Source organism: Triturus cristatus, chromosome 8 (genome assembly GCF_964204655.1).
Source record: "Triturus cristatus chromosome 8, aTriCri1.1, whole genome shotgun sequence".
NCBI classification, from domain to species: Eukaryota; Metazoa; Chordata; class Amphibia; order Caudata; family Salamandridae; genus Triturus; species Triturus cristatus.
In genome coordinates, this window is record NC_140591.1 from 376,152,199 (window position 1) to 376,178,968 (window position 26,770).

Here is a 26,770-nt window from a genome sequence, read left to right on the forward strand (position 1 = left end):
CATGAACTTTGTCTCATTCTCTGCGCGGCTCACGAAGCCTGACATCAGCCTATTCTCTGCCAAGAACTGTATTTCGCCTTCGAATTATCTGTTTCACTCCTTAGCCGATGCATTCCTGTCTAGCAGTTTAAGTAAACATTCTTCCAGCTACTGAGCAAAGGCTCGGCTTCTCTGTCCTCATGCAAGTAATTCATAGCCCCGTTACCATGGAATATTCCTACCCCCTCGCATTCAGTGTAGACACTTAGACGCTTGTACACGCACGCACAGTCAGTATAGAATAGATTCTGTCCGAGAGTCCTTCTTTTGTGGATAACATAGTTCTTTAAACATAGGATGTTAGATATGATTTGGGATTAGGTTGACTTGACCCCCAGACTTTTTGTCTCCACATGTAGAGCTAAATGTCAAGTCCCCTTCACCCCCTAGTTGCACGTCAATTACACGTCATGCTGCTGCGCGCGCATCTATGCCAAGTATTATCTTATAGATCCACCTATATGTGACATCATAGCCAATTATGTTCCTTTTTACTCCTTATTACACCCATTTTCGGTTACGCATGTAAATCATCATTTTCCTTATCAATTGTTACGCCTACTGCATTTGCTTCATTGTAATGTATGTGCTATAAAAATCATTTCTTGTCAATAAAGTATGTACTTCACTTCCTGAACCCCCGTGGTGATGGAACTTGGAGCAACCGATTATAATCGATCATTGGAATAAAGCCCATTCCGAACCTCTAATACCACGGATTCTGCCTCTCATTTTACTGAGCTATTTTATTATGTTTCTGTATCAAATTAAGTCCCGGTAAAGGAATTTTATTTACCACAGACCGAAGATGGGTGTAAATGTCTAAGAGAGAGTAAACATAATAGGAGTGGTTAAGACACTCTGAGGAACTCTACGCCTTCTAAAACCTCATTAACTTTTACTTCACTGATTCATATTTTCAGAAAAAAGTTGTTTTACAATTAATTACTCACAACAAATTCACTGTTATCACATTCATTTCAAACAGCTAACAACCAGTGAGAAACCTAATAGTCAAGGCTGGTTTTAGGTGTATGTCCATTAAATGTGTTATATTGGATGAGGTTGCAAAAAGCACAGAGTGACACCACAATGCCAGCAAGGTAGCGCACTACAGAACTTTGTTTAAGCTATGTCCCTAATTACATAGTCCACGTCCCTGTTAGAGACCTCCCCTCAGTATTTTGATCTCACCTAAAGGCCCTGCCCACCTCCTTAAGTGATGCTCTTTTGGGAGTGCTTTAGGATGAGAAGGCTGCAGGAAGGTGTATCCATTTGAAAAACAAGGTACTTCCCTCTGGTAACATAATTTGATTGCTAAGGGTTGTTCTGTACACCCCTCAGAGCCCTCTCACCAACCTGCTTGCTCAGGGAATTTGAATCTTTTTTGAGTCACTTACTGCTTTTTGACGTTGCTTTACATATCCCTGGTTTATTTCTCCTGATCGCTATGAGTCCTAGAAGCACAGCAGTAATTGACGTTACCAATTTCATTGATGTCCTATTGTAATTGTAATTGAATTTATATAGTGATTACTACCCCAGACGAGGTGTCGAAGCGCTTTTTTAGCAGTAGCACACTACTCTGGAACCCAAAACAGGATTAGTGGGGAATTAGCATAGGGGAATATGAAATTAATTTGAGCGGTGGACATGTGAGTTTGTTATTTGTGTTGAAAGAGATAGTGGGAGGATAGAAGAGGGAAGGATTTGCATTTATATAGTGCTTGCAACCCCTGATGAGGTGTTGAAGTGCTTTTTGGCGGGTCGCATGCTACTTTGGAACCCAAAAAAGCATTAGTAGGGAATTAGTATATAGAAATATGAAATTAATTTGAGCGGTGCACCTTCTTCATCTCCATAAAAGACTGTATCGGGATCCATGGTGGGTAGTCCAGTGATAAACAATTGTTTAAAATAATAAGTAATTTGTTGTACATTGTAGTTGACTAAATCCTAAATGAATATCATGTCTTTTTTTTGTTTCTGATGGATACTTCTACCTGCAGAATAATCACTAACCTCAGGCCCCAGACTGGATCCCAAAAACTTTAAAGCTCTCAAGTCGCTGGTAAGGAGCGCTGGACTAGGTCGAATCTGTAAGTGACATCAGGCAGCGTCGCCAAGGCCACAAAGGACCTGCATCATTGTCATCAACATCCGTTTCCTTTTTCTGTGCCTTTCAACACAGACCCAGGGCTTCACTGTCTGAGGAGTATTCCTGACAACAAACATTTAATAAAGAGAAAGGAGTCCGTACCAAAAAATGTCTCTTCCCAAGAAATCTGGTTCAAACTATACAGGGATTGTGAGGGACAGATCTCTAATACAGATCCGCCATTCAGTCTGTCTTTGATGTCTGGAATCGAACCTTAACTACCAGGCTGCTCTTCCCTCCTAAGCATGCATACTTAAACCATCAAAGAGCGAGAGGATAAGCTGTTCATGGCCAGAGAGGCACAATGATGCCGCAGGTGTTCAAGACACTGCTCCACATCCCTTTCATCTTTTTCAGATGGCAAGAAAAGGAAGGACACTAGTAGACCTGCCTTCACCCAGTCCTGCTCCACCTCTGGTCCCAGCTCTGTAGTAACCTCCATCTTTCCCAGAGCCCTTGATGCTGGTACCTCCACAGCCCGACACTCTGGCCCCGTTTTTCCCTAAGTTCCCTAGCCCCTGAGTCGAACAGGCTGCATTTCTTTAAGCCGTGTATACTAACTTTGGTAAGAGCTCCTTGCCAACTGGCTTCCCTTTGGGACCAATGGCCCCTGCTCTACTTCCCATGTTTCTGCCTTTCCATCTGACACCCTTAGGTGCAGCTCCCTTTTAGCCAGCACCATAGATACACAGCTTCAATCTGGCACTCAGGTGCATGGCAACTCATCATCACCATGGACAGTGCCTCTACCACCACCACCTCAGTCTTTGGCTATGGATACAGCGCCACCTACATCACAACCTGACGCCAAACCCCAGCACAGAGCTCACAGGGAGGCCCAACATCTTCTAGAAGAGGAAGCTTAGAGAGCCCATCTTTCATGACATCTTTGAGACAGACTCTAACCCTATTGAATGATGTTTTCCTTATGAAGACCCTGACCAACATTCTGTAGAGCATTGATCTTCAAACTTCATCATACTGAGCCGCCATTGAGCACAACCATTTGGAATTGGGCACCATGAAACTTTCAAACGGGGCAAATAGAATAGGGGGTAACAATTGCTAAATCGTCTGCATATTTGGAATTCCACTTGTTCCAAGGTCACATTCAGGTCCTCATTCAAGCCAAATCTCAACCCCCTTTGAAAAGTGTCATCTTGACTTGTCTCTACAAAGTTAAATCTTGAGTACTCGCTAAATTTCTATCCAAACTCAAACTAGAAAGCTGTGACTTAGAAAAAACCCTATATCGACTTCCTCTGCTAAGCGCCATCCAGACACGACCTACAAGGCCCTAGACAAGTGAGAGTCTACAAAGGATCATTCAGACTCCACTCTACGAGACACATTTTAGGGTCTTCTTTGGAGCCATAATTAGCCCCTGTCTTCAGACTATCAGGTAGTGACTAGCTGGACATCTTCAATTTGAATTGGAGAGTGCCAGAGTATAACACAAATGGTCCAATACTTTTAACAGGAGAATACCAGCACTCTAAGTTGTGAACAGTTACTCTGGTGCAGTGCGTACCTGCACATTTATATTCTCATCTCAATCTCTGTCAATCCTGAGATCCCATTCTTGAAATTTTGACACAGCAACCACCTCTCCCCCTCTAAATCTTCTCTAGCCCCTTCCCAGAAGGCCATGGATGGTGCTTTACTTCAAAGCTGCCTAAACCCCAGTACAAACACTCCGCATCTACCGTTGCCACCTCAATATTTTTGTACTTGTCTGACCAATTTGTTTTATCCCTTATTAGTACACATTTTAAACAGTAAATATAAGTAGGGTGCACTTTAAACTGCATTCTAATGCTCCGTTAAGGAACCCTGACTTGTAAATAAAGTAAGTATAGAGAGAAAAGCCAAGTAGCAGATGAATACCCGCAATTTTGTGTAAATCTCCTTTTAAGTATCCTGTCCAGGCCCTTTAAGAATCCTGCAACCTGATCATATGGACAGTATTTCACTTTGGGATAATTTGTAACTCTACCCACATAAAACCCTACCTCCCTTCAAGCCCCATCCAGAATCCAGCTGTCTGCACACATGAACATGATCCCACTAATTTCACATTGATGTATAATTTTACTGTAGTCAGATTTTATAAAAGAGTCTGGTGATACCTATAAAAAGAACTATAAAGTTGTTTTTCCAATGGGCACTTTACCCATCTAGAATGGGCGATCTACAATACAACTGCCTATAAAGAATAAGACAAAAAAAACTCATTGCCAATATTATGTTGCACAAAATCCATAAGAAAACCATGGCTGAGTTTTATTGTTGTGGGACTAGTATGGGCCACGGGAGTAAGTGGACTTGTGCCCTCCATCTGAGGCCTCTATGTCTCCCTTGGTGGGTGCGTGCCCCACATATTGAAGATCAATGCAGTAGTTTCAAGGGCTGTCCTATGCCAGCAGCTTATACATGGCCCAAATAATCCTCCCACAAATGCAGACATGAAAGATCGCTTTCAAGAACTCCTTGCTAATGGTCACAATGCTTAATGCCATGTTATAAAATCAGCAAAACACACAAGATGATGGACGGAATGTTGCACATTGGCAAAACATTCACCCCCAGTCACAGATCTGGGTTTACTCCATCGTTATTTTGCTCACCACGCCACCCCAGTTCAGACATGGCCATATGCAAATCAGTCTTGACCCTGTGCCTCATGGGAACAGTCCAGCCGGAACTGCCAAGCCATGTCTTCCCTAGCTGGCTGAAGAGGGGTGAAACCCCGAAACCGGTCCTAGGATGCTTGGTCCCAGTCCAGGGAGGACCTGGCTTGGCAGTTCAGGCTGGACTGTTCCCATGAGGCACAGGGTCAAGACTGATTTGCATATGGCTGGGTTCAAACTGGAATGGCATGGTGAGCAAAAAAAATATGGATTTAGGCCCAGATCTCTGTACTGGGGTGAATGTATGACATTGTTCTGCATTCTGTCCATCAACTGTTGTTTTTGCATTTGTCACCCCGAGTGGGACGGGTATGTTCAGACGTGAGTCCCGTGCTCTCCATGCCACTGGAATCAAGCTATCCTGGCTGAAGAGGGGTAAAACCCCGAAACCGGTCCTAGGATGCTTGGTTCCAGTCCAGGGAGGACCTCGCTTGGCAGTTCGGGTGGACTGTTCCCATGAGGCACAGACTGATTTGCATATCCCAACACGGGCCTGTGAGAGGGTTGGGTGCCTCATTTTCCTATGGCCTAGAAGGTTATTACTTTGTACCCATGGGTCCTTTGAGTCATAGAAGATCCATTCCTATAGGCTTCACCATTCATCCCCTGTCCCCCCGCCACTCTTCTATCAGACTCTTCTTCAGCAGGAGGTGACAGTTATTCTCAAAAAGCAGATAGTGCTCGAGCAGGAACAGGACCAAGGATGCTATGCATGTTACTTCCCGGTACCCAAGAAATATGGCGGTATGTATCCTATCCAGGACCTCAGTGACCTGAAATTCTTCCACAAAAAAGAAAAGTTCAAGACGCTGACCCTAGCTACCGGCATTGGAGTTTGGAGACTGGTTGGTGTCACTCGACCTACAGGATGCGTACTTCCACATCCCTAGTCTACAGTTACACCAGACGTACTTGCAATTTCTGTTGGGTTATATGCACTACTAGTTTGCTGTACTACCCTTTAGCTTAACATTATAATCACGAGTCTTCACAAAGGTGATGGCGGTGGTTGCAGAATCAGAAAACCCAAATCTCACTTGAGGCCCTCCCAACAACTTTAGTTCATAGGATCAGTACTGGACACCAACCTTCTCCACACTTTTTCCCAGACAGGAAAATGTTCCATCTTTTCACCAATGCACAAGAGTTCCATTCCTGAAATTCCTATGATTTCTCGATCTTTTGGCTTCCTGCATTCTCCTAGACATGCATTTTGGCTAATGGGGGCCTTGCAGTGGTGCTTTTGCAGGTAGAGGAGACCTGTAGGGATCCATCATGATCTCCCCCGGCGCTGCCTCAGCCTTCACTCCCACTCCGACTATAGCTACAGCAATGATGGAGGTCTTCGTTCTAGGGTGTGGAGTTCATCTGGGTGGTTTGGAAACCAGAGGCCCCTGATCCGCAGAACAGCAAGTTCTTCACATCAACCTGCTGGAAATGCAGGTGATTCAGCTGGCACTCTAGGCGTTCCTCCCTTCCAGCATTGGTAATTCTGACCAGATCTTGACAGACAACACAACTGCAATGTGGTACATTGACAACCGAGGGAGCCTATGGTATCACTTCCTTTGCCTGGAAGCATGGAGGCTGTGGTCTGGGGCACACGACCAATGGATCTTACAAACCGCCAATCACCTAGTGAGGTCTGACAGACTTGAGTCTGTGTCACCTTGCCTGTCACAAATTGCGTCTTCATCCAGAGATATTCCAGGACATCTTTGCCCAGTGGAGCACTACCGAAGTGGACTTAATTGCCTTCTTGCTAAATGCTCAATATAACAAGTATGGTACTCTTTTATATTTATTGTGGGGAGCCTTGAGGGACACGTTTCAGTTGAGGTGAAACTTTCAGCTGCTTTAAGCGTTTCCCTCCACTTGATTTCTCGAGACGTCCCCCAATATGCATTGAGACTAGGTGGGCTCAACTGAAGTACTTCCACTGGAGTAGGTTACCGTAATCATATCATCTTATTGCCCCTCCACTAAGACTGCTGGCAGATGGGACAATTTTGTTGCATGGTGCACAGCAAAGTGTGGATCCCTTTGTGGCCAAGTTGTCGCAGGTGCTGACATTTGGGCTTTCCCTTACTTAGAGGGGTTGCGCTATTAGAACTGTTAAGGGGTATTTAGCTGCTATGTCCGCATACCTCTGTCTGTTGGACCAGCAGTCCCTTTTTAAATTCTATATTGTTATGTGATTCCTTAAAGGCTTGACCAATACATTTCCTCCAACTCTCTTTGTTGTTCACCAGTAAAATTTGAATTTAGTTCTTATCTTATTTATGGGAACTATGTTTGACCTCCTTCACAGTTGTACATTACAAATATTTACCTTCTGGAAATGTTTTGGGTTTCTATCACTTTTGCTAGAAGAGTAAGCAAACTTCTAGAACTTAGCTGTCACCCTGCATAAACTTCTTCCTTTCCAGATAAGTTGCTTTTGAGAGCCGGAGCTGCTTTCCTATGTAAGATGATGACCCCTTTCCATTTGGTCAATCCATCACCCTCCCAACTTTTTAAACTCCCCTGCATCAAATGTAAGAGGAGGAACAGTTTCTTTCATCGGATCCTACGCAGGCAGTTAATTACTTCCTGGATGCACAAAGAAATTACGATTGGATGACCAGCTCTTTATCGGCTACTGTGGTGCCAAAAAAGGTAAGATGGTACAAAAGAGGACTCTCTCATGTTGCATCATCCTCTGCATCAAGATTTACTGCACCTTAGCCAAGAGAGAGTCTCCTGAAGGTATCAGATCACATTCCACCAGGGTAAAGTCAACCACTTCACACTTTTCCAACTAAGTCCCTATTGCAGAAATTCGTAAGGCCGTGATGTGAGCTTCCTTGTTTACCTTCTGAAAGCACTACTGCGTGGATTCAGAGGTGCTCAGGGAAAAACAATTAGCCAGATTTTTTCAGAGAGATTTCCTGAGCTAACCATCAATTGACCCTTCTCTTAGGTTGGGTATTGCTTTGAAATATGCTCTACAAGTGACGAATCTGTGGATAGAAGTATCAATCAGCAGAAAAAAATAACTTACCTGCTATAACAATCTTTCTGGTGGATACTCTACCTGCAGATTCCTCACCAACATGCCCAGCTCCATGTCTGATGAATGTGCTATAGGGAAAGCTACTAACATTCCAATTTACATGTTTTTAGTACTTCAAACCTAAATTACTGTTGATCTACCCTGTCTCCTCAACAGTTTGGAACAACCATGTGCAAAGCAATAGGTCTCGCAACTGCGAGTTTTGGAGATATTGGTATTGTAAATGGTATTGTAAATGACAATGCCTTTTATTTCATTCACAAGAATCAGGCATCAGACATCCACAAGCATCAGACATCAGGCATAAGACATCCACAAGCATCAGATATCAGTCATGAGACATCACGCATCAGACATCCACAAGCATCAGGCATCAGACATCAGTCATGAGACATCAGGCATCAGACATCCACAAGCATCAGACATCAGTCATCAGGCATCAGACATGCACAAGCATCAGGCATCAGACGTCAGACATCAGGCATCAGACATCATGCATCAGGCATCAGACATCCACAATCATCAGGCATCAGGCATCAGACATCCACAAGCATCAGACATAAGGCATCAGACATCAGGCATCAGACATCAGACATCATGCATCAGACATCGTGCATCAGACATCAGGCATCAGACATCAGGCATCAGACATCCACAAGCATCAGGTATCAGACATCCACAAGCATCAGACATCCACAAGCATCAGACATCAGGCATCAGACATCAGGCATCAGACATCATGCATCAGACATCAGGCAACAGACATCTACAAGCATCAGGCATCAGACATCAGACATCAGGCATTAGACATCAGACATCAGGCATCAGACATCCTCAAGCATCAGGCATCAGACATTAGGCATCAGACATCCACAAGCATCAGGCATCAGACATCAGGCATCCACAAGCATCAGGCATCAGACATTAGACATCAGACATCAGGCATCAGACATCAGGCATCAGACATCAGGCATCAGACATCATGCATCAGACTTCAAGAATCAGACATCAGGCAACAGACATCCACAAGCATCAGGAATCAGACATCCACAAGCATCAGGCATCAGACATCAGGCATCAGACATCCACAAGCATTATGTGCTCATGGCAACCTAAAAACAAACAAAATGTTAAAGACGTACATCGTAAAGCCCTTCGCTGCGAAAATAAAGAAACCCATTTCGAACATGCAGGCTTTTGTAAGCACATGATAACGTGAATTTTTAAAAAGACGAAAAATGGTTTGGCATGGGCGTCGAAAGAAAAGTTTAAAGCCGTTCGCTCCGAAAATAAAAAACCCATTCCCAACATGCAGCTTTTGTAAACACATGATAACGTGTATGTAAAAAAAGACGAAAATGCTTTGCCATGGGCGGCGAAAGAAAGCCTTAAAACAAGTCCAACAATGCAAACATATCTCTTCAGACCACGAAGGAGTACACGTAAAGGGACCAATAGCTGTAGGCGTGTACAATGTCCAAAAGGTGGGACTTTCTGACAGCTTGCACCAACAACAACTTGAACGGAACTCGGACGGTTTGAGTGACGCACCAAAAAATGAATCGAAAGTCTGCAAGAAAAAGAGGCGGTTACCAACATCATTTAGTGTAAACAGCATCTCTCGTCGAGACAGCGCATGCGCTGCCTAGGCGAGACCTAAAAACGGAGGGACACAGGGGCTGGCACTTTATGGCCTTGATGACTCTGCCTGACTTCACTTCTGGCGTCGACCTAGTGCCTTCCACTGATGTCTTGAGAGCATTGAAGTTTTCTGGGTCAAGTCTGATACCTGGGGTTGTTCTGCAGGTGAGGAATCTGCAGGTAGGCAGAGTATCCACCCGAAAGATTATCTCAGCTGAGTAACCTTTTCTTACAGACTATAAATATATATGTAGCTATCCATAATTAGTGAATTATTAGAGAAGTCCCAGTGCCAAGCTAATACTGTACTAATTATAACTTTTTACCATCTTTCCTGTATTGTTTAGGTTTTGATCGAATGATGGCACAGAGGTAAAGTGATTTAAAAAAAAACTTGAATGCAATAATATCATCTCTTATCACTTAACAAGTTTTCAGTTAATTTCAATGTACATGCATATTCGATAAACAGCGTACACGGGAAAATAAATATAAGTAGATTCTAGTTTCTTCCAAAAATATCAATAATGATTAAGTTTACTGCAAATAGAAACCAGGTTCATCTCTTACATCAGCAACTGTTTAAAGTCTACTAATTCTTCCTTCTCTGACATCTTCCTCAGGTGTTTTCGAATTTGTAGACACTGACATGGGCCGCTTTGGATCTTGCATCTTTAAAAAATACTCTAGCTCCAATGTGCCAGTTTTGATTAGGATTGCCTATAATATGATGATAATCTGCACTAACTTCTGTTGCTATACAAAGAACAGTCATAGACAATACAGACAAACCACAGAAGTACCTTGGGATTACATAAAACATGATATTGTCAGATAAAGAGCAAAAAAGTATTTTGACTGAAGGTGGCCTACATTGGCATGGGAGGTTTTTCAAGCATTTATTCAGATGTTATTGTTTCTCGTTAAATAGATGTTTTCTTGCAATGTAGAAATCTATAACATGTTTGCTGACTTTTTTTCATTTAAGATTTAACTTCTTTTCTCTTCTGAAAACAAAGCTTTTTCTATAAAATTGATAGAGAGCTGAGACACTTCATCGATTTTTGCAAATTTTCCTGGGAATTTCCACAGACAAGAATGCTCACAGGCAATTATGTGCCATTTAAGAATTCAAATACTGTCAAAGATGTGATCAGTTGCATGTTGTTCTTCCACAACAAATGAAAGATGTAAGAGTTTCGTAGGTATTTACGCACTACACTACAATTGCCTATGTCCACAGGTTGTTGTACTTACTGATAAGTAAATTAATGCAATGCTTTGCACCACATGAGAACCTATGCAAAATATTCATAAATATTTCCTAAATCTGTCAAATGTGACAAATGAAGTAAAGAAACGTAATTAATGGTATAACTTCTCATCCAAATCGAAAAAAATAGAATATGATCATGTCAATAATCAGCATTGACACAATTCTCCTCATCCTTGCCCCTCATGAAGTAAGGATGCCACTGTCACTAGCACAGTAATATATAACAAAAAACGCTGGTGAAGATTTTGATCAAATAGCTTATTAATAAAACAGGCTTATTTACCCAAAATATATCAGTAAATGGTTAATTCCTAAGCTCAGTTGCACAAGCTAAAATGTATAATACTCTGGTGCAAAAGAATACATTGAAAAGGTATATGACATATTTAATGCTGCATATCAGAAACAAGAGGATGATGGATGGAATGCTGAACATTGTCAAGCATTCACCCCCAGTCATGGATCTCGCTTAAATCCATCATTCCTTTCCTCATCACGCCACCCCAGTTTGGACCCAGCCATATGCAAATCAGTCTTGACCCTGCTCCCCATGGGAACAGTCCAGTCTGAATTCCCAGGTGAGGTCCTCCCTGTCCAGGAAAATAAGCATCCTGGCACTGGTTTCACAGTATCACCCCTTATCAGCCAGGCTTGCTTGCATCCAGTGGCATAGTAATCTGATGAGGGATGAGACCTCGAAACCTGTCCCAGGACGCTTATTTTCCGGTCCATAGAGGACCTGTCCTGGCAGTTCGAATTGGACTGTTCCCATGGGGAGCGGGGTCAAGACTGATTTGCATATGGCTGGGTCAAAACTGGGATGGTGTGGTTAGCAAAAGAACAATGAATTTAAGTCAGATCCGTGACTGGAAATGAAATCTTGACAATGTTCAGCATTCCATCCATCAATGTTTTGTGTTGCAATGATTAATGCTGCACTCAGATAGTTCACTTCGGTTTGTCAAAAAAAAGGTATGATCAAAAACACTTCCAGTACGCCTGAGACACCCAAATGTCTGCTCATTACTCAAGCGACTGTTCCTGTCCACAAGTGAACATCATCAACCTTTTTGTATTTCTCGTTTCAGCTTGCTGAGACTAGCATATACAAAGACCTTTCTCGCAGCCACTAGGACCTATTAGAAAATTCTGGGGAATCAATCACCATGGTTAATTTGGCTATCAGACATTGCAGGCTTGATAAACTTGAGTAAGGGGTCTCATGCACATTGGTAACTAAGCCTAGCTTTGAACGGGTTAATGCAAAAATCCTTTGAACCATGGGTGTCCTGAGACATAAAAAACGGTGATGGATTAAAACCATGATCTCTTGACTTGGTAAGAGTATTCTGCATCATTCAGAAACTCTGTCCATCACCACCCCCTTTTTCCCAAATCGATTTTATCCACACTCAGTGTGGGAGGGTATGCTCAGACGTGAGTCCCTTGCTCATTGCACCATCAGGATTCAGGCAAGCCGGGCCGACGAAGGCTGTGATGCCAGAAACCGGTCCCCGGAAGCTTGGTTCCTTCCCAGTATAAGAATTGGCTTGGTAGTTTGGTTTGCCCTGTTCCCATCATGCACTGGGACAGGTACAGACTAATTTGCATGTAGCCAGGTTCTGAGCTGGGATGGCGCAGTGAGCTAAAAAACGGTGATGGATTAAAACCATGATCTCTTGACTTGGTAAGAGTATTCTGCATCATTCAGAAACTCTGTCCATCACCACCCCCTTTTTCCCAAACTGAGACATAAAGTGCCATTCATGAAATGCAGCTTTTTTGGTTTCCATAACATCATCCAGGCACATAAGTGAGCTACAACTCCTATTTTCTTCTGAACCTTTCACAACCAGGTAGTTCTGTGGGTTTACTCTTCCTTGTTATCAAAAGTACTGCCACAATTGCATCTAAAAGAGAAGAGTGTTTTTGTCTTATTTCCTCACTACAATGTAGCTGAGGAGACATTAAGTCCCCCTTGTGCTTCTATAAAGACCAAACGAGGAGTGTTCATTATTAACACCATCTTTTTAAGCCATTTGGACGCAATGATACTGACCAAGGGTCTACTAAATCTAATATCGCCAGAGGCATTATGTCACTCTGGATGATTCCCAACCCCCAATTGGTGTTAGGGCAAACTTCACTGGGGCTACATGGTATTGGTAATATACTTCCAGCATGTACCTGTCAGAGACATGTACCAGGCCACTGAACAAATTATGCAGTCATTACATGTTTAAGTCTTATACCAGAGTTGTACAAGTATGTCCACAAATTTCTTCAAAACAAGATTTCAAGGTATAAATTGCCCAGGACTGCTTTTTGCCTCTTCCCTTTCTCTTTAGAATTTGCTACTAAATTCACTCATGATCTCAGAGTAGATAAGAACCAGTATGCAATAGCGGAGTAAATATAACTTAATTTTGACACTTGCAAACTTAATCCTAGCCATTCCTGCTCAGATCTGTCTAAATCTATTGTCACCAAAATATCTAGCTTTTTCACTGAGAAGTTCCTTCAAATAAAATCAGAAATTGAAAAATGTTAACAAAATCTATGACCATTCCACCTACCCATTCCAAACCTCCTGGTCTTCAATTAAGGAGGCTGATCATAACATGATATTGAAAACCGTTGCTCAGTTTACATCATGAATATTCCCAGAGAACCTCATGCCAGCACAACAGATCAGCGAGAGCACCCACTCAAAGACATCATTCTCTCTGTGATCTTGTTTATTTTGAAACTGGTTAATGGCTCAAGGATTGTTCCCTGCAGCACTAAGTACTGGACACAAATGACCCAAATAATAACCCCGATCATTTGTTGTACTTAAGCTGGTAAATGGATAAGTTACTTACCTGTAATCCTAGTTCTCTTCCAGGGGTATCCTCATCAAAGTCATAAGCACTGAATATTCCCGCCCATGTGCGGGGACCCCGGAAATAATAAAAATATATATGAAAAACACATATATATACAGCTCTGTATATGTATAAACATATATTATTTTTTCCAAGCAAATGAAGCCCCCATAGTAGGCTAGACAATGTAGATATAAATATCCAATAACGCACTCTAGGTATAATAATACACCTAAATCTCTTTTTTTTTTTTAATGAGGTAAAACTCATGAAAAAGAAAAGAAAACACTGTGCAAAACACAGATCCACAAAACATTGTTAGCCTGCAGGCTGCATTGCAATACAATACCATAGAGACTGAAAAGCCTTGTACAGGTAAAAACTGGCACTGTGCCTTTAAGGCAGCCCTGACTCCAATATCCCATCATGCCTCAGGGGTGACAGTTGGGTCAGTTGTTCTTTGCGGGACCGTAGTCCTAAACACAAAGATATACTTCTTCCATATTTAATAATACAGTCCTCTCATTTGCCTGGGGAGGCGGGTTGGTTGCTTATGACTTTGATGAGGATACCCCTGGAAGAGAACTAGGATTACAGGTAAGTAACTTATCCTTCTCTTCCAGGGGATCCTCATCAATAGTCATAAGCACTGAATAGAATAGCAAGCCCATCTTCCACCGCAGGCAAATGAGAACTGCACTATACATTGAAGATAACAACCGAAATAATCAGTTGTTGAACAGATTCCTCAAGGAGGCTTGCCCTACTTGAGTGTCTGCTCTGGTGTCTGAGTCCAGACAATAATGTCTCGTGAATGTATGGACAGATCTCCAAGTAGCTGCTTCACAGATCTCGGAGAGTGGGACATTATTGAGAAACGCAGCAGTAGCCGCTTTTCCTCGTGTGGAATGTGCCTTAGGTAGAGGCCATAACGGTTTCTGAGCTAGCTGGTAAGCTAATTTAATGCTTGACACAATCCATCTGTCAATAGAACGTTTAGATGCTGCAAGACCTGTACGGACAGCACCATAGTTTACAAACAATTAGTCAGACTTCCTGACAGCCTTAGTTCTATCTAGGTAAAATTTGAGAACTCGTTTAACATCCAAAGAATGCAACGCCCTCTCAGCTGGCGAGGAGGGGTTGGGAAAGAAAGTTGACAGTGAGATAGACTGATTCACATGAAAGTCGGATACCACCTTAGGTAAAAATGAAGGATGAGTTCTTATCACCACCCTATTAAGGTGAAAAACCGTGTAAGGTTCTTTTGACCAGAGGGCATGTATTTCACTCACCCTACGTGCTGAGGTGATAGGTACCAAGAAAGCTGCTTTCCACGTAAGGTGCTGTAAAGTAGCCTTATGTATGGGTTCGAAAGGTGGACTCATAAGCTTTGAAAGAACCAGGTTCAGCTCCCAAGGAGGCGAGGGAGGCCTCACTGGGGGGTAAACCTTTTTAAGTCCCTGCAAAAAATCTTTTACCACTTGAATCTTAAAGAATGAATGCTGAGATGGAGAGCGCCTATAGGCCGTAATGGCCGCCAGGTGCACTTTGATAGAGGAGAATTTTAACCCCACCCTGGCTAAGTGAAGCAGATAGGGTAATATCACTTCCTCTTGACATTTCGTAGGATTATGTTGATTGTGAGTACACCATAAATAAAATCTCTTCCACTTACAGAAGTATGAGTGTCTCGTAGAAGGCATCCTAGCTTGCTTCAATATGGTCATACATTCCTGGGGAAGGTTTAAATGGCCATACTGGAGGACTTCAGGAGCCATGCTGTTAAGCTCAGCGAGGGAAGGTTGGGATGGTAAATCCTCCCCTGCATCTTGGTTAGCAAGTCCGGCCTGCACGGCAGACGCTTGTGCGGCCGTATCGATAGGTGAAGGAGATCTGGGTACCACCACTGCCTCGGCCAGTCCGGTGCTATTAGGATCATCTTGGTGGTCGAGTGTTGCAGCTTGGTCACCACTTTCGGGCTTAGCGGGAGAGGAGGAAAGGCGTACACAAATGTCATTGACCAGTCAATCAAAAGGGCATTCCCCAGAGATCCTGGTCGATGATATCTTGAGGCGAAGCCTCGGCATTTTGCGTTGCTTTCGTCCGCGAAGAGGTCTATTTGTAGATGGCCCCACTCCTCGAAAATGTCCTCTAGCACTTCGTCTTTGAGGACCCAGTCCTCTGGATCTTGAATTTGAAAGTTGAGCTCGCCTGGGAGGTGCACCGCCTTTATGGAAATGTTCCTTGCCAGAATCCAGTGCCACAGGGATTGAGCCTCCAGCGAGAGTGTCCTGGAACGAGTACCTCCCTGTTTGTTTATGTAGTACATTGTGGTGGTGTTGTCCGTCTGTACTAAAATGGAACTCGTCCTGATTGAGGGTAGGAACGCCTTGAGGGCGAGATGGACTGCCCTGAGCTCTAGCATGTTGATGTGGTACAGCTGTTCGCTGCTGGACCAAAGCCCCTGAGTTTGTAGAGTCCCCAGATGCGCACCCCAACCTTGTAGCGATGCGTCGGTGATCAATGGTTGCGATGGAGGTTCCTGATGGAAAGGAACTCCGACCTGCAGATTCCTCGGCTTCAACCACCACTTGATCGACTGTCTGGCCGTTGACGAAAGACATACTTTGTCCTCCCACAGAGAGGTCGTTTGGTCCCATTTGTCTTCTAGATCCTGTTGGAGAGGACGCATCCGCAACCTGGCGTTGGGCACTAGGTATATGCAAGATGCCATGGCCCCTAGCAGGGATGATATCTGTCGCGCTGTTGACAAACTGTTGACTATAACATGCCTGCCTTTCTGAGCGAGGGATAATTGTCTCTCCTCCGAAGGAAACACTTTTCCTATTTTGGAGTTTATAATTGATCCCAGGTAGTGTATCCTTTGCGTTGGTGTGAAGGTGGATTTTTTGTAATTCACTTGAAGTCCCAAACGGTGACACAGATTCAGGCAACGTGTCAGCCGTGAACTTACAGGCTGAGGCGATGGACCTTTTAGCAACCAGTCGTCTAGGTAGGGATAGACAAATACTCCTGCGCGCCTCAGGGCAGCAGCAACCACCGCCATGCACTTTGTGAACACTCGAGGCGCTGACTTCAGTCCAAAAGGAAGAACCTTGAACTGGTAGTGGGATGTTCCTACCACAAATCTCAGGAATTTCCGATGACGCTGGCAGATGGGAATGTGAAAATACGCGTCTTGCAGGTCCAGCGAACACATCCAATCGCCTCGACGGAGATGTGGATATATTTGGTGAAGTGCAAGCATACGAAACTTCTCCCTTTTGATATGTTTGTTGAGTACTCACAAGTCCAAGATGGGTCTGAACTCTGTTTTTGCACTTCTTTTCTGAATTAGAAAATATCTGGAGTAGACTCCTCCCCCTCTCTGTGCCCTTGGAACCCTTTCTATGGCCGATTTGAGCAGAAGGGTTGCCACCTCTTCTCTTAGCATTTTGAGTTGATGAGACGAATGCACTGGGTGGATTGATGGAAGAGGACTCCGGAAACGAAGCGAGTATCCATGTCGCAGTATAGTTAGAATCCACTTGTCCCTGGTGATGTTTTGCCACTCTCGGACATGTCGCAAAATACTTCCTCCCACCGGAGCGGTGGACGGTATTGGAGGAAGCGATTGCTCATTGCTTGCCTTGAGCCTTGTTTCCGCTGTTGGACTGGCGGTTGTTTCCTCGTCCTCTAGTTGATCTGCGGGACTGGAATTGTGGCTTTTTCTGCCCTTGCTGGTCTTGGTTTTTCTGCCCTCTGTTGGAAATTATGCCTGTCGGTTCCCCTACAACGACGGAACTCCTTCCTTTTCTCTAGCCCCATGGCTTTCATGGTCTCGAGTTCCAATTTCATACGAGCTATCTCGTCATCCGTATGTGAACCAAAAAGCAAAGGCAGATTGAGAATTCTGGCTTGTGCCTCAGGTTTAAGGGCCGTTAATCTCAGCCAAGAGGATCTTCTGGCTGAAATACCATGGGCGTATGAGTGAGCTGCCAACGTTGCTCCATCCACTTATGACCTGATTAGAAACCAGACTGCCCTCTGTAAGATCTCTTCAAAGTCCTTTCTATCCTCCTGAGGAAGTTTTTCTATGAATCTTTGAAGAGAATCCCAGAGTGATCTGTCGTAGCGCCCCAAGAGCACTGAGGCACTGGCAACTTTCAAACTGGAGGCAGCCGATCCGCACACTGTTCTTCCCCAAGAGTCTTGCGTCTTGCTTTCCTTGTCCGGCGGCACTGTGGATGATAAAGCCACAGAGTGGACTTTCCTGGCAGCCGTAGTAATCACAGAGTCCGGTGGAGGGTCCGCTTTGAGAAATAGAGGATCCTCCGGAGCGGGGCGATATTTTTTAAGTATCCGCGCCGGGGCAGACTTGATGGTAGCCAGCGTGAGGAAGACGTCCATCACTGGTTTAAGCAAACCAGGTACCAGAGGCAACAGTGGACGAGACGCCGTTCTTTCATGAAGGTCTCAAAGATGACAGAGGAGGTTGTCTCTTGGACAGGCATTGGAATGTTCAATTTTGTCGCTCCCCTGCACAACGCATCTTGAAAAGTGCTGATGTCATCCACAGGAGAAACTCGAGATGGAGGCGTATCTGAAAGCGTGGGAGAGTAATCTCTTTTGTAAGAATGACTTGAAGAAGAGGATGTAGGAGACCTACGCCGTCTTCTATCAGATCTCACCGACTCTCTTCTGCGAGAGGTGGACCTCGATCGTCTCCTGGGTGAAGGTGAGCGACGTTCATACTCTCTCCCCCGAGAGTGGGAACTTGCTGGTCTCCTAGGCTGTGTCAGATTCCTCAATCTGGCTAAGGAAATGCTTACTGCATGTGCAATGGAAGGTCTACATGGTGTGGACTGAGGCAGCACTCTGGTGGGGCTTTGTCCCGGAGGATGAACCTCTTCTTGCCTCAGTGGAGTCGGCGATGCTCTCATTTGAGGACTCGGTGGATTAGGATGCTCTACTGGTGAAGTAGGAGCTGGAGATGAATTTACCACTTCTGGTGATCTGAATCTCGAAGGAGACAGAGGAGATCCTGATCCTGCTGAGGCCGATGGTGAAATTGAAATAGGCGGAGACCCAGAGGCTGAACCATGCTCCGATGCCACATCCGAAGTATATTTCACCCTATGCGGAGACTTGCGTCTTGACGCCGACCTGGACATCGATTGGGGCTTTGACGTTTCCTGATACCCCAGCGCAGTGGACTGTCTCGACGGCGATAGGCCTATCACCGGAGATTTGGACTTCGACGCCGAGTGGATAACCGGCGATGAGTCCTGCCTCAACGTCGAGAGCCTTGTCATCGACGGAGGGCTTATCCTGGACGGAGGCCTAGAACCCAACAGGGAACTTGGCCTCGACGTCTGCATCTTCGCTGACGTCATGGACACCTTTGACGACGGAGGCGCCTGCCTCGACGTCGATCCCGACGGAGGCATCCACCTCGACGTCGACCCATGGTCCGACGACGATCTTCGTCTCGACGTCGACAATGCCTTCGACGACGATCGCCTCTCTTTCGACTGCGATTCAGGTCTCGACGTCGATGATTGCTTATGTTCTTTTGACGTCCATCTTCGTTTCGATGTCGTTGTAGATTTCGACGTCGACCTTCTGTGTCTTTCCCTCGACGTCGACTTACGTTTTGCTGTTGACTTCGACGTCGAATGACGATGTTCCTCCTTCGACGTCGATCGATGTTTTCTCGACGGCGAAGCTCTCGACGCCGAACGACGTCGTTTCGCCGCCGGATCCTGTATCGACGTTGATTTTCTTTTGGAAGCGTGACTCTCCCTGGCCTCCTCACCTCTCAACGACGATCCCGCCGCTGGAGTCTTCGATGCCGAGCCTGACGCCGATGGAGAACACACAGGGATCAGCTGCTTCGACGTTGAAGAAAGGCCATAAAGCCTAATCCTCTCCCTTTCTTTCAAAGTCCTCTTTGAAAGGTCCTTACAATGACGACAGGAAGCAGAAGAATGTGTGTCCGGTAGACAGATGATACACACATTATGATTATCTGAAGACGCCTTTTTTTTGCCACAGGATGGACAGGGCACAAACAAGGAAAACATTTTTCTGGCAGAAAAAAGTTCTGAAATCTTGTCAGAAAAAACAGGAAATATGCTTCACCAGAGGTAATACTTAAGATGAAGCAACAAAATTCACTAGAAAATAGCAGTTCTTGACTAGAAGCCAAAAATGAAGAGAGCTGAATTCCAGTGTCCTGACTGAAGGAGCCGGAAAGAACAACTGACCCAACTGTCACCCCTAAGGCATGATGGGATATTGGAGTCAGGGCTGCCTTAAAGGCACAGTGCCAGTTTTTACCTGTACAAGGCTTTTCAGTCTCTATGGTATTGTATTGCAATGCAGCCTGCAGGCTAACAATGTTTTGTGGATCTGTGTTTTGCACAGTGTTTTCTTTTCTTTCTCATGAGTTTTACCTCATTAAAAAAAAAAGAAAAAAAAGAGATTTAGGATTTATATCTACATTGTCTAGCCTACTATGGGGGCTGCATTTACTTGGAAAAAATAATATATGTTTATACATATACAGAGCTGTATATATATGTGTTTTTCATATATATTTTTATTATTTCCGGGGTCCCCGCACATGGGCGGGAATATTCAGTGCTTATGACTATTGATGAGGATCCCCTGAAAGAGAACCCCATGTTCTACTTTGTACAGACCTAATAAAGGTTTTAGCTCAAATACAGAACGAAGCTCAACAACCTTTTGATTCTTGATGAGATTCTACATTGGATGGTATAGAGATATGACACTTGCCTAGTGATGCTGATGAGTGCTTTTTATGATACTGATCATTAAAACAATGTCAGCCGTTCTTTCAACACGTGAAATAGAGACTTTTTATTTAGGTTTGTTTGTAACCTAATTTTGTGCATTATTTGATCTTTAATAGATTCACATACATGAATCATTCCCCATCGTCAAAGTGGAAGTCCCACGGGACAATAGTAAAGCAGTATAGAATATTACCATAGACTATAATGCCAATGAAACATTCACTTTAATAACTTATCTACATCGTTTAAAAAGAAGCAAACTTCAGCCAATCAGGTGCATGCACCCTTTAGAATACTCCCCACTGAGGCTAGTTTTCTCAGATTTTCTATCGCGTGGAGAGAGACTCCCTGTGCTATGCTCCGTCCTTGAACAATACTGTTACCTTTTATCTAGAAATATTAAATACTGACTATTATCATGCCGTAGCTATCAAGGAAAGGACTTTTCAGACCCTGTGGAATCTGTAAGCAAAAGAGACTTTGGGCCCGATTCACAGAACTAATCTGAGACAAAATCCTAAACTTACTACTTTTGGTATTCACAGAATGCACTTACTACTTTCGGTTAAACTTACTACTTTTGGTTAAACTTACTACTTTTGGTATTCACAGAAGGCATTTAGTAGTAGTAAAGAGTGGACTCCTAACTTTACTACTACTAAATGCCTTCTGTGAATACCAAAAGTAGTAAGTTTAACCAAAAGTAGTAAGTTGAAAATAAAACTTGCTATCAGGCAGCGCTTAAGAGTATCGTAAGCTCCTCATTGGGAAAAAAAGACTTTCTGGCCGAACGGATTACTAATGCTAAGAACTCTTCTAGGGAAGTTTTTTAAATTGTGAAGTCTTTCACCAACCCACTTGCGCTTACCCACACTCATCCTCCCTCTCAGTCACTATGCAACAAAATCTCCGATTTCTTCGTGGAGAAAATAGCTCTGATTTATGCTTCCTTCCCTGGCTCACCCAACGTCTCTCAGACGACTAATGATTACAATCTGGAGCAGACTCTGAAGCCAGTCTTCTCAGAATTTGTTGAGATCGCTGACTGAACTCCCGAAGTGCAAATCAGGGTCCCCTGGTGACCCCTGGCCAGCAAAACAATATAGTGCCCTAGCGGAATGTCTGAACCCCCATCTAAATGCCATTTGGAATTCTTCACTCAGACTACCCATCCTAAAAAAAAACAACACTGACCCTGAAATCACTGCAACTACAGACCTATCTAACAGCTCCCCGCCCCAGCGAAGGTTTTAGAGAAATTAGTGCACCAGCAACTGGCTGGGTTTATTGAGACTAACAGCCTCCTTCATGAATCCCAGTCTGGATCCACCCAGGATTCAGCACGTAATTTGTTTTGATTGAAATGGCTGACTCCATACGGTGGGCTGTGGATGGAGGCTCTAAGGCTATGTTGGTGCTGTTAGATGTATCTGCAGCATTCGATGCAGTCTCTCACCCCATCCTATTAGATCGTCTAAAGGACATAGGCATCCGGGGAACTGTGATGAATTGGCTATCATACTTTCTACATAACCGTACGCAACAGGTCTTGACTCACCCCTTCACCTCACCCGCCAAACCTCCTAAATGGGGAGTTCCCCAGGGCTCAGCCCTGAGCCCACTCCTCTTCAATGTCTATCTAACTCCCATGGCGGAGCTTATCTCCAAATCTGGGATTAAAGTAACATCATACGCGGATGATACTCAGTTACTGTTTACCTTTAGTGGTGTGTCAGCCTTCACATTTGACCCGCTAAAAGAATGCTCAAGAACATCGCCGCCTGGATGAACCGCAATTTTTTAAAACTTAACGCGGATAAGACCGAGGTCCTGTTCTTTAATCAACCGTCCCCTCCCCCGCCTACTGCGGGGTGGCCTTTTGAACTAGGTAACGCTCCCACTCCTAAGGACTCGGTTAAAAATGTAGGTGTGAGATGGGACAAAGATCTGTCCCTCTCGACGCATGTTCAAACGGTCTCGGCAGCCTGCTTTGGCAAAATTAAAACAATTAGGAAATTTATCAACTTTCTGCCTAATGCTACCTGCAAAACCATGGTCCATGCTTTGATCACCTCTCACCTTGATTATGCGAATGGTCTATACATGGGCCTTCCGCTTGGCCTGATCCGTAGACTTCAGATCATTCAAAACGCCGCAGCCTGTTCGGTGTCCCGCTTCGTCAGCACATCTCCCCGTACCTTCGGCAACTTCACTGGCTGCCAATAGCCAAGGAGACTTCGACCCTATCAACAAACCAGGTCTTTAAGGTCTAACAACAAACGCTTTCTCTTCACTCCCCGGTTTGCAAAAGCTTGAATGGGAGGCAGAACATTTGAGGTGGGCACCACCAAATGTTGGAACAACCTACCTCCCTATCTGCGCATGACACAGTCTGAACACAAATTCTGCAAGTCCCTGAAAACCTGGCTCTTTGGTCGGTATGACTAGATCTGCACAGCACCTCTCCCTGCCCTCTGTCTGCACTAGCGCCGGGACACCCCGTTTGGGGTAGCTGCGCACTCTACAAATGCCTATTATTATTATTATTATTATTATTAAAATGTACGTTGGTTCTGACACAGGAAGGGACTTTTGTGCCTGTGTTCATTTTTGGCGTTCATTTGGGACCAGAAGGTGGTTAAGAGGAATGGGAGGGGGAGCTGGACCCTTTAACCAACCAGCTTGAAGAACCATCAAGGCGGATGGATCTGGTTGATGCCAGTTGTCTGGACACTCCCCACCGGGTTGCTTTCCCCCTACCGAGGCTACACAGGTGGGAGCTTCCAACGCCGTGGTAGTGAGAAGGGCAGCTTGAGCTCCGTTTAGTGGCAGTCGGGACTAACCTCCTGACATAGATGCTTCAGCCTGCGGCTTCCACTTCCAAAGTCCTCTAGGAATTTAATGAAGTCCTTACTGATGTCCTTCTGGGCACTTTGTTCAAGCCCAGCACAAGGGCTCCTCTGGACAGGACAATAGCCTTCTGCCACCACCCCACTCCGGGCGACCCAGCATTCCTGATGAAAAAGCCCGGTTGTGCTTGATCTTCTTGAGCACTCTGGGCTGGTATAGGGGGAAAGGCGTGCAGAGGGCTGAAGCTCCACTCGCGACACAAAGTGTCGCCTAGTAAGCGCTGCTTAAGAAACTCCAACGCTCAATACTACTGTCATATCTAACCAAGGCGCTCCCCATCGCTGAAGAGACCTTTTGCCACCTCCAGATGAAAATGCCATTCGTAATCTCCCATGCACCAATGGCTCAGTTCATCCACTCTGGCGTTCAGACAGCCTGCCAGATGTTGAACCACCAGGGTTATGCCCTGATGTTCTAGTCATGTCCAGAGGCAGAGAGCCTCCTGACAAAGGGTCCATGACCCTACCCGCCCTGTTCATTGCAGTACCACATGGCGGTGATGTTGTCTGTGAACACCTGCACCCCTTTCCTTTTAGGAGAGAGAAGAAATGGCTCTGCGCTTTTGGCGTGGAAACTCGTATTAAGAACTGATATCAGCACGTATGGTGGCATCTGTAGGAGAGTAGGGTCTGCAATCCTATGATCACCCAGATTTTTTGCTTTTGCTTCATTGGTTTACGACTTTCTCCGGCTGTGGGCCTGCCAATCAGACCCACAGCCTAGCTGTTCTCTCTCGAAATTAACACACATGTACGTTAGGTGCATCCACTAATTGGAACTAGGGCCGCCTTGTCAGTCCCTGTCTCAGCATACCACAGGTATCCAGGGCATCGGTGTACCCAGGGCCTACCAGGGGCTGCAGCATGTATTATGCCACTCCTGGAATGGCCGCCCAAATCTGACACAACTGGCTGCACGACAGCTGGGGCCACGTGGTGTAATCACCCGTTGCTGTAGGTGTAGTATTCCTACACCTAACCCTAAAATGGACACATGGATTCCTATCAGTCACTCCTATGGCAGGCCTTATCAATCCTGAAGGCAGAGTGCGGGGAGTCATGGGGGATGGTGCTCTGGCGCGAGCCGAGCCCGTCGACGGCTTGCGGGACCAAGTCCTAATAGCCGTTCCATGGTGACGCGGGCCAACTATTTGCTAACTTTGGCATCGCATCACCTACACATGTCGCGTAAGGTGTCATACGAATTGGAATACGAACCCCTCGCTAGTTCTGGCGACGGGGTTAGCATTCCCCCCTTCTAGAGGGGCACGACATGGAAGTAACCCTGAACCCCGGTTAAAGTTGACTCAAGCCTCAGCATCACAAAATGGATGCTGCCACCAGACACAAGTCTGACCTCCTGCTGCTGGGGGACCTTCCAGCGAAGGGAGTTTGGACAAAGGGTTTCCTGTCAAGGGCGGTGTTAGCACCGTCCCAGACAGGGTTGTGTATCCCAGGTAGGCAGGGCTGAAAGGAAGGTGACTGCCAGTGGCACCCCGGTGCTCACTGTGCATAGCCCGGCTCAAACCAGTTTCGGGGGCACACCAGCCCCTGAGCTGGCGCGAAGCCGGACAAAGGATAGGGGTGTAACCACCCCCCTCCTGGCTCCACCCATAGGTAGAACCTAGTCACGGGCCAACCCCTTTTTCTTAGAATAAAGGTAGGAGCGAGTCCCCTTCCCAATTTGGATAATCAGATAATCGGGTAACTCCGAATCACGAACCACTTTCCCCGAAAGGAACTCTTGACTATTTCTGAAGACTCTCCCTTGTGGCTAAGGAGTAGCCACCCTGCACCAGCAGGCACCAACTAAGCGCTTGCGGTTTGCTGTAAGTCTCTCCTACGGATCAAGACTGCCCAGCTCGACGAGACCCGGGTACCCTGCCATCTCTGACCTTTTACCTGCCTCATCAGCCCAGCTGAGAGCCGTAGGTGTGACGAGACCTGCGGGACCGGCTATCTTCAGAACCTGCACGACGCTTATCTAGCACGCCCACCGAGGGACCCTCGAGTGAGTGCACCTAGGGTTTGAGAAGCCCTAAACCCTGAGCAGCTCCAGCATCGAAGTCTGTCTCCCCAGCATCCGCGAGATCTGCGTGGGGGGCCCTTCCGCTCCTTGCTGTTCACCGCGTTGTCCGACCACTTGCCGTCCGGCTTGTGGCCCTCTTCACGACGCTCCAAGATTATTTTTCATCACTAGTCTGGTTGCTCCAGACTGGCACTTGCTCCCCTTCAACAGAGGAGTACCCAGGACCCTCCTGGTCCACTCCCAACGCCATCTTGACTCCCCCGCTTGGGTGGCCACTGCCAAGATCCGCTGCCCCTTCCTGGGCCCAGCATCATCGACAGCAGACACCTTCGTGGGACAGCTCGCCCTCCATCCTGGTCGCCGCCGCGCCTCCTGGTCCGAGGAACAGCCGAGTCCGACGGCACCCACTCACCTGGTCGAGGTGACTTCAGCCGGTACCCTCCTGGTACCCACACGATCGCTGGCTAGCGGTTGAGAACTGAGTCCCCTCTGCTTTCAGGTTTTCCTTCATCACCGATCCAGGCTTGGATCGCTCTGAACATCGTCACTGGTCGCCTGCCAGCAACTTCTTCTTTCAGGCTCCTGAGACTACACGAGGACTCCCGACATCTTGACGAACTTCACGCAGCCGCAGCCTCCGGGCTAGGTAAATCGAGCATCTCGGTGCTCCATCGCAGGTTCGCTCTACAAGTGTCCAGTTCCTTTTTCGTTTAGTCCCACTGATCGGAACCCTCCGGAATCAGTACCTCCAGACTCTAACCATTCGCATTTCACTGTTAGTGTAGATGGTTTCTCGTGCCCCTCGGGCATTTGTGTAAATTGTGCAACTGAAGTATTTTCCTAAGAGTTTTGTAGTGTGCGTAGCTCCCTGACTCATAAAGAGCCAGGGTAGTCTTGTTATAAATAAATACCCTTTTATTTTCATAACAACTTGTGTGGTGTCCTTTCACTTGGTGTTCAAGGGGTATATGTGATGGTAAACCGCTGGCTTAACACGCCCTCTAGAGTTTAGCCTAAGACTGCTCGTATCCACGCTACTAGGATAGCTGGTCTAAAAGGTTGACTTACAACCAATCATCAATAAGGGTCGTTTGGAATGATACACAGTGATCACTAGAATAGTGAGCACTACATATCAGGCCAACTTCTCACATTGGTGAGCAGCGGTTGGGATTTGAGCTTGCTGTTGTTTTACCACACACGTATCCTAAGAATATCGCAGTGAAAGATCACATAAGTACCCAGGTACATATAACTTAACTTAGAATACTCCGAGTTC